General features: G+C 41.8%; 1 protein-coding gene across 1 annotated transcript in view; it reads left to right on the top strand.

Moving 5' to 3' along the window:
* LOC130420433 (C-type mannose receptor 2-like) overlaps positions 1-1744 on the top strand; it is a 39232-nt gene extending 37488 nt beyond the window's left edge. Inside the window, 2 exon segments of the mRNA XM_056747718.1 lie at positions 730-890; positions 1531-1744. The gene's annotated coding sequence lies outside the window, so the exon portion shown is untranslated.
* Positions 1745-13369: the final 11625 nt, after the last annotated feature.

The raw sequence follows: 13369 nt of genomic DNA, 5'->3' as shown, positions 1-13369 counted from the left end.
TTTTTTACAGCGCATGTTAACCTTTGGGAGTGAAAAAACACAGGCAGCGTTAAAGTGATAGTTACCCCAAAATGAAAATTCTGTCATCCTTCACTCGCCTTCAAGTTGTTACAAATCTGTATGAATTTCTTTGTTGTGTTTAACACAAATGAATATATTTTGAAGAGTGTGACCATTTCTGGGGCACCATTGATTTCCATTGTATGTTTTGCTTACTATGGAAGTCAATGGTGCCCCAAAGCAAACTGGTGTCACAGTCACCAGGTCACTCAACTTCAGCCCTACACTTCCCATAATCCTCTTGGCCTACCACCGGCACACATTCTTCCATACATTCTACCTGTTGAATCGGCCAAAAAAACTGACTGTGATGGCAAATGGTGCAGAACACATCGAAAAAACGTAGTCGGTCGATGTTTAAGAACGGCCCAACGTTGCATGACGGTCGATAGTCAGCTTGGTATGTCCCGGGTTTAAGATTCCACTATCAGATGGTCCACCAAGCACTTGGGGCAAATCGTAACAGATATATTTTTGAGTACAGTTTTCCCAAACTGTCAATATCTTGCTGTTATATACAAAAATAGAAAAAATGTATCACAAGGGAAACCGGTTACTTGGTTATCGAGATGTTAAGACTAATTTTTTTTTATAACACAACATTTATTTTGTAAATTATTTTGCCAGTGTTAATTATAAGAAATCGACAGGATTTTATTTACATTTCAGATTTCCTCCCTGGCAACTATTGGGGGCCATGACACAAAACGTGTCACATGAAACATCCTTTCCCACATGTTCCATGATGATGTTGGGAGGAGGATCAACTGGAAGGGCATGAATGGGAAAAAAATCTTTCCATCAGATGGAGTCTAGGAAGTTCCTCCTGTGTAAGTGAATATAATGAAATTAGCCTGGTTTAAAAGTATAAGCACAAAACATTTTTGGGTTAAAAATGTATCTAACGATAAATCCTTCGTATCCTTCTTGCGAAGTTTGTTTTTGTCTTATCCTGAATCACTAAAATACACCTAGGGTTTACATTCAGACTATTTTAGACAGTCAACCGCTGTTGAGTAGCCCAGTACCTGAATGACTCGTCATAGACAAAGAGAAGCGTCAGATTGAACATTTTTGTTTTAAAAACATTGGTTGTGTGTATCCTTACAGGAAAACACCACCGTTTTTACATATGCCATAATGCTCTCACCTCAACCTAAAAGAGTTGATACATATCTGTCCTCTTAATCGCTGTAGCGTGCGGTGCCACTATATTAGCGCTAAGCTTAGCACCATTCGTTCCATTCATTTATTAGGATCCAAACAGAGATAAATTAAGAAGCCACCAAACACTTCAGAGCGATTAAGTGCACTCACTGAGATGAGACAGATACATATCAACTTGTCTAACTTGAGGTAAGAACATAGTGACATATGTCAAATATGACAGGTGTTTTCTTTAAAAAAAACTGGTAGCTCCTATGTGATTTCATGAATTTGTTTAATAATAATTCTGCTTGTGTATTACAGGTGCTGTGAGAAAGAGCCATGTCTCCCGTGCCGCCACTGATGATGACACCACAATACATGTGATACGGTGGTTTAACCTGGCATCAGACAGGGGATCCGTCCCAGTGTCAGCACCCAACAGTAGTGTTTTACTGTTTAACTTTGTGTGTTCAGTGTTCGTTGCCAGTTAAGATAAAGACAAGTGTACTTCTTTAAAAAGTATTTTTTAAGTTTATATTGATCCATCTTTTAAAAACCCAGTTTACACTGATTCTTGAGCTACATTAAAAAGTGTTTTTTTTTCCTTAAATAAATACAAATATTTGTACAATTTATTGTTGCATTTCATTTTCTTTAATTCGATTTTATGTATACATAAATACAGTCTCTAATGACCTACTTTTAACGTTTAATTGTTACTGGCTTAAACGGGTGAATTTAGATTTTTTGCGTTTTGAATGATTTCCTCATGTGTTATTAATATTAATAAAGGCAGGGATATTAAAAATGAAAGAGCAATCCATTCTATCCAATGTTGGTCAATTAGATTTAAAATATATCTTTAGCTAGTTTTGGCCAGAAAACTATTATTAAATGAGGGATCTGAAGGTATCTAGAGAGAATGACTAGATCCGTGGCGGATCAGCTGCTTTATAAACGGGTCCTGAACGGGTCTGCCCCGGATCCGCCATCCTTATCTGATCTGGATCCGCTGCGGATCTGTTACCTTCCCCCGTTTTACACAGAATATCCTTATTGTTCTCCATATTCACTCTTTAGATAGTTAATGCCTTCTATGTCTTATTCTGAAGTGCATTTAGCTGTGATGAGAACATATATTTATGTATATTTATTAAAGGGATAGTTTACCCATTAACTTAAAACTGGTCATCATTTATGCAACCACATGTGGCCAATGTTAGCAAACAGAACAGACGGATGATATTCACAGCTGGTAAGCTTAAATGCAAGGTAAGTAAAGACAAAGTAGATGAATCAGTCTTATTTTTAAATTATTTGTAGTAAGGGAGGAATGGAACACATCGTTAATACACAGAATACACTGGAACATACAAAGGATATAAAAGTATCATCAGACATAGTGCGGAAGACTACAAAGGATGCTGGGAAATGGAGTCGATTGGTACGTTCAAAACATTTATATCATTATTTTCCTGTGTAACATTTTGTATTCATACAATAGAAGTCGATGGTTCAATGTCCCTTGGTAACATGATGAAAGATATTTGGGTAAACTATACCTTAAATCATACCTATAGTTATTTTGAGAATGTACAAAACCATTATATAGATTAACATGTCAGTTTACCTCACTCTCCACCTCACAATTGGGAGCTGTCTTCCTGAAGTCTTCAAAAAACAGCTTATAGGCCCCCAACCTTGACAGCAGGACATGTGTGTTGTTGCCACTCCATGCATCTTTTATGCTTGTGCAGTAAAAAAAAATTCTAAGATGAATTCTCATGGATACTTGGATGAAGTATAATTACAATATCCGGTCAGAAAGGGTCAATAATGCACCCAAGTTGTCACTGGATCAGTAACATTGCAAAATGTACACTTGCACATGAGTGCATTTAAGTAAATATACTCAATGTATAATATACCTGTAGATAAATTGTACATATTAGGCATATACGTTATATTAAGGGTATTGACAGAACTACAGCTTAGGTATGTTTTTTTTTTTTTTTGACAGTGTACAACTTATTTAAAAGTATATACAATTTTTTTAGATCTGTTGCAAGTGAAAAAATCAAATCATTAATTCAAGTGAAGTACAAGAGCTTCACAATGTTTACTAAAATTAAGATTGCAAGTCTAAACATTAACAATTAGTTCAAAGTCTGTTTGTGCAAGTTACATACACTTTTCGTAAAAAGGCACTTTACAGCCTCCAGCTGGAGGAAAACATTGGCTGGAAGCTGAAGAACACAGGCCAACAGCTGGAGGAGAAGACTCGCTGGCAGTTGGAGAACACAGACCAACAGCTAGAGGAGAACACTCGCTGACAGTTGGAGAACAGAGGTCAACAGCTAGAGGAGAACACTCGCTGACAGTTGGAGAACAGAGGTCAACAGCTAGAGGAGAACACTCGCTGACAGTTGGAGAACAGAGGTCAACAGCTTGAGGAGAACAATCGCTTGCAGTTAGAGAACACAGGCCAAAAGCTGGAGGAGAAGACAGGCCGGCAGCTGGAGAAGACAGGCCTGAGGATGGGCATTCAGCTACAGCAACATCAGGTGGCTGAGAGGGCGGAAGTTGTTGAAGTCTCAATTTATTTGGAATCCTCGGGGTCTCTTTATGGTGGTGCTTGAGGTGGTCAAGGTTTACCTTTTTTAAAGATTTACCCAGCGAATCCATAAGATCAACACTTTTCCCCTGTATTTTGGTTACCATAAATGGACTCAAATAATCTGGATCAAGTTTCACCCCTTTGCGCTGTTCACTGCGGACATTTTTTCTTCACACCATGTCTCCAACTTTGACACTTTTGTCTGACTTTTTTGTAAGTCGTCGTCTTGTTCTTTCATGTGTTTTCTCCACATTTCTTTCGACAATCTCCATAATTTTGTCATGCTGATCAATATCGATGGCCACCACCTCTTGTGTACAAGCATTTTCCAAAGAACTATCAACCTGTGAAAACATTACAGTAATGATGATGTTTACCTGAATTAATTGAATAAGTATGTGATATATTTTTATTATTATTATTTATGTGTTTATTTTATGTCTCAGAAGATAAAAGGACATTTTTTCACCTTAAAATTTTCTGGGACCTGTGATGGGTATCGTGCTTCTCTACCAAACATCAGCTAAAAGGGCGAGAACTCTGTTGTCAGTTGTTTTTTGGTGCGTAGCCCAAACATAACTGCATCCAGATATTGGTCCCATGTATTGGGTTTGTCCTGAACCAGTTTTGCAAGGAATGTAAGTGTTCAAAATATATAATAAGTTGTGCATTCAAAGTTCTTCTGCGACTGTACTATGTTAATTAAGTTGCTGAAAGCTCACTTGTTGTAATGGCTCCAACACAGCATTTACACAGCCAGCTAATTTTGTCTTTGCGAAGAGAAACTGTCGGCATAGTGTGTTCCTCTTGGCCGTGCTGGGGGAAGCCGGGAGGTAACATCTTACAGTATTAAGAATGTACTCTTTGTACTTTCTAATTGTACTGTATGCACTTTCTAATTGACTTATTTTTCTGTGCTGTAAACCATATGGAAGCATCTGTTATGTAAAAATTTGTTTAGAGCAATACAAAATTAAACACAAACCTTAATTTTCTAAATTCTCTTATTTTCCTTTAGTTTTCACACTGTCCAGATTCTGTAGGGTGTGTGTACATTTTTCATCACCATTGCATAAATAGTGTGGTGTATGTATTTTTTACCTCTGTATAGTGCCGTTGAGACGCTCCACCAACCCGTTGGTCTGAGGGTGGTAGGGTGCACAGAGGCTTCTTTTAATGCCCTTCTTGAAACTTCCAGTGATAACTCCAGATGCTCAATGCTATGATAGACCTGGTGTCAAATTACTTTAATTTTGTGTATTAATGTAAATCATTACCACATACATTCTTTCATATGTTATAATCACTAAAATAAATTTTGCTATATTTGAATCTCTAGGGGCGCTGCTCAAAACCTTACACGTCATCTCAGAATTTGGTCTCCATGAACCCTACAAATTTTGTATTGAGTGGTGCCCCCAAATGACATTTGTTATGGTGTGAATTGGCATGTCTCAAGGAGTTTCACTAGACCACTCTCATAATTTTTGAACAAATGTTATAAGAGAAAACAACAATTTTTCACATCTTGGGACCACTAGGTAGTGATATGCCGAAACTGTACATGTATCCACAACTATGCTATGTACTCTTGATGCTGTGCACAACATTTTGTGCATATCGGAAAAAATCTTTAGGAAGAGTTAAAAAAGAATCAAAATTCAAGATTTCCTTGAAAAATTATGTGTTATGGTGCTTTCAAATTGGCATCAGCCAAGCAGAACAAAATAACTGTGTTTCTACCACTTAAGGTTCAAAAGTTAAGACCAAAAATGTGTATGAAACTTTGTATTCATGGTAGCACTATAGAGTTTGATTTAGAGACTCCTAATTTTACAACGTCATTGTTAAGACTGTCCTCTATCAGTGTCCCAAATTTCATAACTGGGCTAAGGACAGGCTTCTGGCTCGGCTTTAGGGTAAGAATCGGCATTACGTTAAGTTCTGAGAAAAGAGTAGGGCAGGCTGAACTAAGGGAAGAGAGCAGGCTCCTGATGGAGTCTGTAACCAGAACAGTCATAAACTCGTTGTGATAGCCAAATCTGGGACAAGAGTGGGAACTGGGCTGGGACAGGGCTTAATCCTAGTCCAAGAAGAAAAGGAATGTTTTAGGTGTTTTAACTCAAAACATTTTGCTCTGATGAATCCTAAAATATAACAGTATCATTGATTTGTCTCATGATACACACCAGTAATGTGTTTGTAAGGCATGTTTGTAAAAGCTGCCCACATTTCCTAATTGAACTAATCCTTGTTTACCCTAAACCTGTTGAGAAACCACCCCTAATGGTTTAAGATAATCAGAACACATAAGGAACACATATCACATTTTACAATATACATAGTAGAAATTAAAATACTTACAGTATTTACAAACTATTTTCCTTGATCAGTGAGAATCCGCTTGGGGACTTCGAACTGATAAATGAATTTCAGAATCGCCTGGGTAACTTCCACTGCTGATTTTGTTTTTAGGGGATACGCTTGTGCCCATTTGGTGCAGTAATCTATGATAACACAGATGTACTGGTTTTGCTGGTCAGTTTTGACCAGCTTTCCAATAACGTCCACCCCAACCAGCTCAAATGGAATCGTGGTCTTTCGAAGGCGAAAAGAATAGAAGTATGTTAGAATTATTGATGTATTTATATTTTTACATTTCTTAAAAACTTTAAAACCTAAGTATGTAGGGTTGTAATTTTATATACAAAGAAATATGCATGTTTAATATGTTTGGATAAAAATTGAAAGTTGGTACCTTAATTGGTTGGTAATCTCTCAACCTTTGAATTGCGATTTATGTAGATAACAATAACTCAATATGGAGTAATCTTACAGTCTAACAGAAAGCAGAAATAAACACAACAACAGTAAGTCAGCATGCAGCTTTTATCCTCCTCGTCAAAGTACAAAGTCCTTTTCATACCAAAGAAAACTCAACATTACGAGGAGAACATGACTGGAAGCAATAACAAAGGTGAAACTAACCCCGAGTTGCTATCACACGGTATATCAAGTGCCTTATTTTAGGTGCAATTGCAAGTGAGTTACTTCGAAACTCAAGTACAAACGTTTTTATGTCCATGGATAACATATCTGCTAACATGAGCTGGTGCATATGAAATTAACCAGCGCTGCCCTGAACATATTAGAGATGTATTAAAGTGAGTTTGTGTGCACATTAAAATATTAAACCTTGTATGTAAGATGCTTGCATGATTAAATAAATGTACTACAGTTAATGTGAGATGTCTTTTTGAAAGGCTAAGGTTCACTGAATGCATTGAAAGAATCCCACTCAAGCAAGACATTATTGCAGCGTCATGTTTGTGCTCAGGTGCTGAGACAATGACGTTCAAATTTACGCAGTAATGGAGACCTTTCAGTAATGGAATGTACTGAATGAACATTCCCTGTACTTAACGAGTCAATTGAGTCAAAAGGAGACTAAATGAACTGGTACATGTTGTTTATGGCGTAATATCCTCTGTGTTGCAACAGTGCATGTCTAATTAGGTAACATGAATAACTTGGTTTAATTTAATTTGAACTGGTTTAAAGTTAACTTTTGTTAGAATGTTTTGTTAATAAACTGTATTTAAAATTATTTTAAATACAGTTTTATAATTAAATCTATATCAAAATAAATGACGTTATCAAGTTTAAATTTTTGCCATATCGCCCAACACTAACTAAATTGCATGATTAAAAAGTTATAGGTAAAAATGTACATAAGCGTTTGGACCGGTTGCGCTATGGAGTTTGGGATAATGACTCCATATCTGCCATGGTAACAGTTCAGACTGTCTTCTATGTGTCTGCCAAATTTCACAACTTTCCCACGTACGGTTCTATGGGCTGCCATAGACTCACTCTGCAGAAAAAAACTTTAAAATAATATTCATAATAGCAATACTAACAAAAGCAGTAGGTGTCTACGCCACTTCGTGTCTTGACCCCTAATAACATGAATTTTGTATGATCTCTCTTGGTTTAAAATACTCACAATTTCACAGATTCCTTGAGGGTTTCCCATACTTTCGAAGGGATACCTGTTGTTATATATATATATCTCCAAGGTTAACGAATGTGTTGAAACTCGAAAATTGACAGAATGGCCATAGTTATTGACTCACTGAATAAAGAGCATAAACTTACCCATTCTTTTATGTTCGCAGACATTCCAGGCCAGTAGTACCTCTGTGAAATGCCATCAGTTGTTTTTATCTGTCCAGAATGTGTTCCTTTGTCACTGTAGTGAAATTCTCTGAAAACTGCATCAGCCTCTTCTGCAGTGCTCACGACTTTGGATTTTATTTCTGAACGAGATGCTTTCTTACGATTGTAAACACAGACATTCCCCTAATGTTGGTTCCCATTGGGTTATTTTTGGGAAACCAAAATACATAAATTGGATACAGGCAAAGCTAAAAAAATTAATATCATGAAAAGGTCAATATCTTTTGTCACTCATTTCAGAAAGTGAAACCTGTGAAGGGACAAAGGACTCAGATGCAGGATAGAGCTAAAAATATAATTTATTATAAACAGGAAACAGAACAAAACAAAAGGATAACAGAAAAAGCAGAGCACTCAGAGTGCCTGCATCCGCTGGGACAGTCGACAGAGAGTACAGCCAAAGGACGTCCGAGCAAAACCGTTCTATACAGTCTCACTGTCCGGAAGAGCAGAGATTATCTCCTCGTCTGATGGCCCTGGACAAAAAGATGTAATAGTCTCCTTTAAGCAACAAGCTGTACAGCCACAAGTTTCTACTGCACACAAGACATACCGACACAGACCAAAAGAAAAGGCAGGATTAAATTGGAGAAGGGTAACGAGAAACAGGCGAGGGCTAAATAGGTGCGAGGTGCCGCAATTAGCTAATGGCTGCCCAGCTCTGTACAATAAACAAACAGGCATGGAGCGGGACAGAAACCCATACATTATATAGAAATCCATACACATAGAGTGAAATATTTAAAGGCATTATTTTGATAAATGTGATGATAATGGCTAATAGATAATGAAAACCAGTGTCTCAGAAATCAGCAAATTACCTTAAAACACCTGCAAAGGTTTCCTGAGCCTTTAAATGGTCTCTCAGTCTAACTGGGGTTCTTCAGGACAAGACACAGAAGGCATTATATGTCAAAAGAGTGAATATGAAGAACAATAAGGATATTCTGTGTATAACAGGGGAAGGTAACAGATTATTTTAGGCCTGTAACTGTGCATCGTGAGATATGGTGACCTGCTGTACCACAGTCACTGTTCTCATTACAGATAAATGCTTTTCAGGATAAGACACAGAAGGAATTAGATATCTAAAGAGTGAATATGGAGAACAATAAGGATATTCTGTTTAAAACGGGGGAAGGTAACAGATTTTTTTAGCCCGTTACCGTGCATCGTGAAATATGGTGACCTGCTGTAGGACTACAAGGTTACTCTGTACATTATAAACATATCATTTTATAATATCTTCTTATGTACATTTTATAGCCTATAATGCATGTATGCATGTATAACACAAAGCTCATTTATGTTCATGTTTCTTAAATGGACAACGTTTAGATTGCTGTTCTATTATTTGTGTAAAAGTGAATACACACTCACACACACACATATATATATATATATATATATATATACACAAACACTTACATGTTGGCTATAAACAATTACCATGGCAATCAAAATAATTCCAAACGCAATCAGTACACAAATTTAATGATCCTGCTTCGTACAGTTCAATCGGCTTGTTCAGGCACTTACGTCACGTCAGCACTCCTAACAGACTTTCCGAAAAGCCCGCTCACAGTAACGTGCACGAGAACAAAGCGCGTTATTGCCCAAGATGAAAAGCTGCGCACGATCCTCGCCCGAATTTACGCTCTTTACGTAGAGAATTGTCGACAGTGACAACAGCGCCTACTGCGGTCACAAAATATCACGGGTAACAGAACATTTTGTAACGACGGAATGGAGTCCAGATAAGGATGGCGAATGTTTTATATATTTCTGTCTTTGTTGTTTCTCTGTCCATCAGTGTGGCAAGGGGGGCGTGGTTTGACGCGGTCTGCGGCAGGGGGGCGTGTCGGGAGGATGACGGTAAGCAGATCAACGACTTAGTGAAAACACATGATTCTCGTTCTAGTAATTGGCGAGGAGACGCATTTAAGGCGCGACCGAAGAAGCAAGAGGGAGAGAGAATCCAGGCTGGGAAAACGCTCGTGAGGAAAACTTACCCGGACGCAACGTCGGAGAGTATCCGGAGGAAAAGCCAAGAAGTTGCAAAGAAAGCTTGAGTGTGTAACTGTTAGTGATTAAGTGAGCGGGTCTGCAACCCGGAAGTATTGCAGGAATAAAGTGTCTTACGTTTTCCCAGCCACGCCAACCCCGCCTCCTTTCTTCCTCAGACATTGAACCCTTTTACACTGCTGCCGAAACCCGGGAAGAAAGGAAGGAGCCGCCAGCAGCATGCAGTCGCCGCCAGGATCGCCGTTCGCCGAGGTCATCTCCTCTCTCGCCGGTCTTCACCAGGAACATCATCAGGCCCTGTTGGGTCTCAGAGAAGACCAGGAGAGACGATTCCAGGCCCTCGTCCAGACCCAACAGGAGGACCGGGAGTCGTTCCGGAGCTGGTTGAGCCAGGAAAGAGGCAACTCGACCTCGGCTGGTTCCCCGACGGTTCCTTTGCACAAAATGGGACCCCAGGACGAGCCATAAGCCTTCCTGGAGTTGTTCGAGAGGTCCGCGGAACTATCCGGTTGGCCCACGGACGCATGGACAGCCCGCCTCATCCCCCTCCTATCTGGAGAAGCCCAGATGGCCGCGCAGCAACTTCTGGTGGAGAACCTTATGAAGTATGCGGACCTCAAGAAGGCTATCTTAGAGAGGGTGGGGCGGAGTCCCGAACAGCACAGACAACGGTTCCGGTCCCTGGAGTTCGGGGAACGTTCACAGCCGTTTGCCTTTGCTCACCAGCTCCGTGACGCCTGTCGTAGATGGTTGATGACCGGAGCCAGCACCGTTGATACCATCATAGATCAGGTGACGCTGGAGCAGTGCGTGGCAAGGCAACCCAAGAAAACCTCCCAGTGGGTCCAGTGTCACCGCCCGACCGTGCTGGCCCAGGCGATCCAGTTGGCGGAGGACCAGTTGGTGGCGTGCTCCGAGGCCGGCGTAGGCCTACCATCACTCTCTCTCTCTCCCTCTGTTGTCTCTTCTCCCTCTTACAAACCTGTCTCATTTCCCAGGTCTCGAGGGACGTTTTACCCCTGTTTTGATTAATCTCCGGTGTCGGAATCCCTAAGGAGATTCTGACATATCAAGGCACGGCGTTTATGTCACGGACACTCCGCGAATTGTACGGATTATTGGGGATTAAAACGATCCGGACCAGCGTCTATCACCCACAAACAGACGGACTGGTCGAGCGTTTTAATCGTACATTAAAAACCATGATTCGGAAATTCGTACACGAAGACGCCAAAAATTGGGATAAGTGGCTGGAGCCCCTCTTATTTGCGGTCCACGAGGTCCCCCAAGCCTCCACGGGGTTTTCCCCCTTCGAGCTTCTTTATGGTCGTCAGCCTCGCAGGGTTTTAGATGTCCTAAAGGAAGCTTGGGAGGACGGGCCTTCCGCGAGCAAAAGTCAAATTCAGTATGTCCTTGACCTGTGTACAAAACTCCATACACTGGGGCGGCTCTCTATGGAGAATTTGTTGCAGGCACAGGACAGACAGAGCCGACATTATAACAGGGGCGCCAGACTGCTCAAATTTTCACCGGGAGAGAAGGTACTTGTATTACTCCCAACATCTAGCTCTAAACTACTCGCCAAGTGGCAAGGGCCATTTGAGGTCACACGACGAATAGGAGATCTCAATTACAAGGTTGTTCGATCGGACAGGAGCGGGGCACATCAGATCTATCACCTCAATCTCCTCAAAAAATGGAGCGAGGCAAACACCGTGATGCTGGCGACGACCATAAGTATAGTAGATGATCTCGGACCAGAGGCAAATACCAAAGTACAATCCCTAGCTCTGGCACCAGGGGGAGATCATCTCTCGTCCTCCCAACTCACGGATGTTGTGAAATTATAAACAGAGTTTGCTGATGTTTTCTCGCCCCTGCCCGGCCGCACGAATCTCATAGAGCACCACATTGAGACCGAACCGGGTGCAGTAGTTCGCACTCGCCCTTATAGGTTACCTGAACACAGAAAAAATTGTGGTTCAGAAGGAATTAGAGGCTATGCTGGACATGGGGGTAATAGAAGAGTCCAATAGTGACTGGGCCAGCCCGATAGTCTTGGTACCTAAAACTGACGGCTCGGTCCGGTTCTGTGTGGACTATCGCAAGGTGAATGCGGTATCGAAGTTCGATGCCTATCCAATGCCTAGAATTGACAAATTACTTGACCGGCTAGGGACGGCTCGCTTTTATTCGACATTGGATCTGACGAAAGGGTATTGGCAGATCCCCCTATCTCCCTTATCCAAGGAGAAAACAGCCTTTACTACGCCGTTCGGTTTGCACCAATTCGTCACACTTCCGTTCGGCATATTCAGAGCCCCGGCTACCTTTCAGCGTCTCATGGACCGAATTCTCAGGCCTCGTGCGGCATATGCTGCCGCCTATCTGGATGACATCATTATATACAGTAATGATTGGCAGCGGCATATGCACCATGTGAGAGCGGTCCTGAGTTCGCTGAGGAGGGCTGGGCTGACGGCTAACCCGACGAAGTGTGCGATTGTGCGGGTAGAGGTAAGGTATCTGGGCTTCCACTTGGGTCACGGGGAGGTACGTCCCCAAATTGATAAGAGGGCAGCGATTGCGACCGCCCCGAGACCCAAGACCAAAAAGGAGGTGCGGCAGTTCCTGGGGCTGGTGGGATATTGAAGACGGTTTGTACCCAATTATTCGGACCTCACCAGCCCGCTGACTGACCTCACTAAAAAGGGGAACCAGATACCGTCCAATGGTCGGAGCAGTGCCAGCAGGGGTTTACACAGGTGAAGGCTGCTCTATGTGGCGGACCGTTATTGCACTCTCCCGACTTCTCGCTCCCTTTTTTGTTGCAGACTGATGCCTCAGATAGGGGCGTGGGCGCGGTCCTGTCCCAGGAGATAGACAGCGAGGATCGTCCGGTGCTGTACATCAGTCGAAAGCTGTCTCGGACTGAGATGAAGTACAGCACCATCGAGAAGGAATGTTTAGCGATCCGGTGGGCGGTCCTCACCCTCCGTTATTATCTCCTGGGGTGGGAGTATCTCCTCACGCTCTGTTCGGACCACGCGCCCCTCCAATGACTCCACCGCATGAAGGACACCAACGCGCGGATCACTCGTTGGTACCTTGCTTTGCAACCATTCAAATTCCAGGTGATCCACAGGCCGGGGACCCAGATGGCTGTGGCCGACTTTCTCTCCCGGAGGGGGGGGGGAAGGCTGCAGTCCGGATGGAGCCTCGGCCTGAGTCGGGCGGTGGGGGTATGTGGCAAGGGGGGCGTGGTTTGACGCGGTCTGC

Source organism: Triplophysa dalaica, chromosome 5, assembly GCF_015846415.1.
Source record: "Triplophysa dalaica isolate WHDGS20190420 chromosome 5, ASM1584641v1, whole genome shotgun sequence".
NCBI lineage: Eukaryota > Metazoa > Chordata > Actinopteri > Cypriniformes > Nemacheilidae > Triplophysa > Triplophysa dalaica.
This window is presented reverse-complemented; position numbering and strand designations above follow the sequence as displayed.